Source organism: Trifolium pratense, linkage group LG5 (genome assembly GCF_020283565.1).
Source record: "Trifolium pratense cultivar HEN17-A07 linkage group LG5, ARS_RC_1.1, whole genome shotgun sequence".
NCBI lineage: Eukaryota > Viridiplantae > Streptophyta > Magnoliopsida > Fabales > Fabaceae > Trifolium > Trifolium pratense.
Window position 1 is genome coordinate 54,782,033 of NC_060063.1, and position 5,671 is coordinate 54,787,703.

The 5,671-nt window shown below is 29.0% G+C and overlaps 1 long non-coding RNA gene across 1 annotated transcript; it reads right to left on the reverse strand.

Annotated features, from left to right (window-relative positions):
- Positions 1–1,175: 1,175 nt before the first annotated feature.
- LOC123883258 lies at positions 1,176–3,344 on the reverse strand. The gene is made up of 3 exons (XR_006800140.1): positions 3,149–3,344; positions 2,701–2,746; positions 1,176–1,515 (listed from the first exon to the last, which is right to left on the reverse strand). It is a non-coding gene; the product is annotated as an uncharacterized LOC123883258 (long non-coding RNA).
- Positions 3,345–5,671: the final 2,327 nt, after the last annotated feature.

Genomic DNA, 5,671 nt, shown 5'->3' on the forward strand with positions numbered 1-5,671 from the left:
TGGTTTCAGTGTATAACATCTTGACACTAATGTTCATATAAAACCATTTAACTATAATAATGGTTTCGGTGTATAACGCCATGAAACCATTTAACTAGACTAATGATTTCAGTGTATAACGGTATGAAACCATTTTTGCTGTGGAATAGTTTCAAAGAGTTGTTCTCCAAAAACATATTTAACCCTTAATAAAAATTGTGAAATAAATTTAAATTTTTAAGACGATATAAAACCAGAGAGAGTGAGGTATCCTCAACCGTTCCAAATAATTCAAAATACCCTAAATAAAATTTTGGGAAAAATTTATTAATATCTGATATTTATAAAAACATATTTACCTCATTTAATTAACTAAAAATAGTTCTAGGTCTCCGAAAAATACCAAGCTGGTCCCAAAATTCTCAGAAAATTATTTACTATTTTTCTATAAAAACAATAAAAAAATTTGGAGATTCCTTGGCACCGGACGCGAGTCACTGTTCATCATCTTCCTCACCCATTTTCTGCAGAAACGGGTCGCTACGACCCGGTTCGTTCTCCCTCAATAATCAACGAAACTCGGCGTTCTTTATAACGTTTTGATCTTCGTTCGATTTTATAAATGTTTCCGGTATTAATTTTCGAAATCGGTGATCGTATCGCTTATAAAATGTGGCCGAAATTGAACAAGCAAAAATAGAAATTCTTCAGTTATGATTATTACACATGTAAAATCATCTGAGGGCTATGAATGACTTATGCACCATACATAAGAAAAGGCTTATGCATATTAACTATTGCTCATAAATTATATTTAAATTATTTGGGCAGGATAGCAAACTGCCTTCCTTTGTTAGCATATTAATCTATAATTCATATTAATTTATAACTTATTAATTCTTGAAAATTGAAATATTAATCTACCTTTGTACACATATATACTTATTAATTCTCAAAGGGAAGATAATTAAATAATGTTTCATTTTATCATAAAAATAAATCACTTATAAAAAAACTTAATGTATGATCTAGCTATGATCGAAACTATAGCTAGCTACTAGGACGAATTGTTTGGGAGAATCCGAACTTGACTTTTAATAGGAATAATTCTTAATTAAACTTTATTTACCTTGCCGCCAAACTCTAAATTACCGGTGTCCCACTCTTAAAAACTGGATGATTAAGACAAAAAAAAGGAGAAAATAAACGATAACTAGGTTAATTATTTTAAACTTATACAAAATATAACACTCAAAAGATAATTAACACCCATGAACAAAATTATAGCTAGATTTATCTTTTTAAATCATATTACATGACTAAAATGGGATTAGACCTATTCAATAAAAACTCATCCACCGACCTCACACATGCATTTATCATTTACGCAGAAACCAGCAGACATAATTTTATGCATCAAAAGGCACGCAATGTGACAAACAACGGTGTCTTCTCCATTATTGTGTCTGCATGGACCTTCAAAACCAAAACATTTTACTAGTATCTCAGATGCGTCAATCTGCATCACTGCTTCTTCTGCAATTTTCAAATCAAACAAAATATTATTATTTTTTATTTATTTTGAAATTAAGTGGTGTATTTACACTTCTTAATAAAATTATTATCTATATTTTATCGCTACACAAATTATTGAATAGGAAATTATTTTTAAAATATGTTAATTTATGATTCATTACGATATAAATTTTAAATCTTTAAATTTACATTTTATAAAAATCAATCTCTAAGTTTAAATTTTATTAAAAATAGTTTGAATTTTTATTTTCAAACAAACAAACTTATATTTTTATAATTATATTTGCTATTATTGTCGAAAAAAATTACGTCTACCATTAAAAATAAATAAACAAATAATAATTTAAAGATAGCTTCAATTTTTATTTTCGAACAAACAAACAAACTTATATTTTTATAATTATATTTTCCATTATTGTTCAAAAAAAATTATATCTGCCATTATAAAAATGATAAATAAAAAAGTAAATAAACTTATATTTTAAAATTACTTTAATTACGAGAAATATAAAAATAGAGATACTAACTAAAATATAAACTTACGAGCAGCAAAGACAACAATAAGAAAGAAGAATAAGCTGAAAAGCATTTTTCTCTCCATCATTTCTGACTTTTATTTTGTCTCCTAATAAGCATGTATATAAGTGATTATGATACATCTCAATGCTATTGCTATTTAGTACTGGTATTTTATGTATAGAGCCATTTAAGTTAAACTTGAACTAAATATTCCAACCATTAATCAATTTGAAAAGACACCATGAGTTGAATGTAACAGCCCCCGGGCCCCATCATGGCGATCCCGGAGCTGCCACCTCACGATCTTCTCTACCCCCCTCACTAGTAGAGTTTTTGCCTTCCGTGGGAATCGAACCACGTACCCTGGGGTTCAAATACGTGTTCAATCCATTCCCACTACCAAAAATAATATATAGCAAACAAAAAAATGCACATAGACTAAAATATATCCAGAATGCCAAAAGCTTGTTTTGTTTTAAACTTAATTCTCTTCTCACCAATGGAAAAATTAATAATCAAAATTAGAATTTGTTTTCATGGATACGTTAGGTACAACAAATGCATTTCCCATTTATGCAGGAACCACCGGATATAAGTTCATTCTTCTCAATGCACACAAGTTTACAAAAAAGGCTATCTATTATATTATTGCATGGTAATTTGTACCTAAGCAATCTTATCTCACATGCCTCAATCTGCATCACCGCTTCTTCTACAATTTTCAAAGGAAATAAAATATTTTTTTGTTAATTTAATTAAGCAATATATTTACACTTGTTAGTAAAATTCTTATATTTATTTTATTGCTACACAAATTATTATATAGGAAATTATTTATAAAATGTGTTAATTTATGATTCATAGGTGGTATAAATTATAAATCTTTAGATTGACATTTTATAAAAAATCAATCTCTCAATTTAAAGATAGCTTGAATATATTTTTATTTTCAAGCAAACAAACTTATATTTTTATAATTATATTTGCCACTATTGAAAAAAAATATTCGTCATTAAAAAATAATAAATTTAAAATGTAAACAAACTTTTATATTTAAATTATTTTGATTAAGATAAAAATGAAAATTGAAATACTAATTAAAATATAAACTTACGAGCTGTTAAGATAACAATGAGAAAAATGAGAAAAAAGTGCATGCCGAAAAGCATTTTTCTCTCCATTATTTCTGACTTTTATTTTATGATACATCTCAATGCAATAGGTCAAGCTATTTAAAGAACCATTGAAGTTAAACTTGAAAAATAATACTCCACCCATTAATCCATTTAAAAAGTCACCATGTCCATGAGTTGAATGGGACCCCGTAATTTAACTAATGTTCGTAACAAAAAAAATATAATTAACTAATGTTTGGATATACCCTTCAATACCACTTTGCAATTGAAGTTTTTTTTTTTTTTAAAGGATATACCCCTTAGCACAAGGTATATATATATTTTTTGGCCAACAGGACAAGGTGGGTTTTTAAGTGTACTAAAAACCAAAATAATAAACAGAATATGAATATATATATATATATATATATGCGTCACTTAGGTGTGTTTGTTACTAAGTTTAGTTTAAACCAAGTTGTGTTACTCTTCAAAATGTTGAGACTCATCTTGCTTTAGGTTGTTCGAAAGGTTTTTACTGTTTTTATTTTTATTTTTATATACTTTAACTATTAATTCACGTACATTTCTTTTTTTGACTCTATTTAGAGACACATTACATTGAAGTAATTTACTCATTTTTTATTTCAATTATGCAACACTAAAGAGCTTAAATTAGATTTCAGAATTTTACCTTACATATTAATATTTTATATTTTATCACAACTTAAAATAACAATTTAGAAAAGAATAGTATTTAAATAAAACACCTCAACGTCACCACCTCAAGAAGAAGACCTCTTAAATGAGAGAGATAAGAATCAACAACGAGATATGACAAAACAACAAAAGAACCTTCAATCCAATAGATCCAAATCCACACCCCATATTATATTTTTTTTTGACACAAATTCATTTCTATCAGAAGTTAATTGCAAACACTACAAGAAACTTGACATATAGCTACGGCGAAAGTCTGTTGGTAAAAGTCCAAAATCCGTGAATATGAGTATAACGCCCCGAATTTTAGAAATATTTATTTAGTTATTATTTAATAAAGTTCGGTAGAAAATATATGTCAAACCAATTAGTTAATGGAAATTTAGAGTAGATGAGACGAAATAGTGAAAATAAATAATTTAATTATAATTAGACAACTCTTAATAAATTAAATAAGAGGAGGAAAATAAATAAAAATAAAAGGAATAAAGATTTTCACGACTTTAGGGATAATGAACAAATTAATAGATCTTTTAACAATATAAGATGAGATAAAAATTGTCACAAGCTTTTAGGAAAAGAAAACCTAGCTGTCACATATTATAAATAGTAGGAAAAATAAGAGAATTATGATTAATCACTATTATTGCCGACAAAATAATAAAGGTTGTGAATTGTCTGTCATCTAAGTTATCTGTTGTTTCGCTGACGATTTTGTTTGGCAGACATGTTACTCGAGGACGAGCAACAGTTTAAGTGTGGGGTTGTGATGACAACCAATTATATGATATTTTTAGTAGTAAATTAGAGTAGTTTTAATAGTAATTGAAACCCAAAAGCAAGAAAATATCGGGAAAAGTGAAGTTACAAGACCCAGAAGCAAGAAAAGTGATAAAAGCAGCAAAAAGGGCAAAAATATAATAAGGCAGCGCAACAATCGTACCCACGATGAGTCTTGGTGTGGCGCAATGAGAAGACGGTTTAATTGAAGAAAATCTGCAGAAAATCTTTTCCATCGTGGTACGATGGCTTGTCATAGTGGCACGATGATGACTTGAAAAATACGCAGAAAATCCTGAGAAGATCTTCCATCGCTTCACGATAGGATCCATCATGGCCATGATGAGGCGAAAATACACGCCATCGTGGCCACGATGGGTGCGATGGATGCGCAGAAAAAGCCCAAACCCAGCTGAAAAACTATAAATAGAGCCTCATTCCTCCACTATTATTCATTCCAAAATATTCAGAAATATTGAGACATGTTCAATATTCACTCTAGAGTAGGAGAACTCTATGGAGAAGGCAAGGAGGCCAAAGAACTCCAAGGCCAATAAGGTTCTTTTCTTTCTGCTTTTGTAATTTATTTTTCCTAGGTTAGGTGGAGTCGAGGAATTACCTTACGAATGCTTGGTTTGTAATTTATACAATTTGGGTATAATTTAATTTGCTTTCTTATTGCTAACTCTTTTATCATTTGGTTTTATATTTATTTTAATAGTGATCACATTAGAATAAAATCTAAGGACCTAGTAGATATCGCATATGAAACGAAGATAGTAATCCCGAACGAAGGACGATATGCTAGGGCCAACATGAAACCATTAAATTCAGTATCTGAGTTCTTAATATAGGATTAAAACGCATGATAATTTCTACCTTACAGAGTTGCTTCTTGGTAAGTGACTAATTTTAGGCACACGTGACAAGTTATTACACATGAAGTCACCGAGGAAATGATACCTAATTTTAAGGCTAAATTATATTCAAGAAAAGGGACTTAGTACAAAGTGTACCAGAAACTC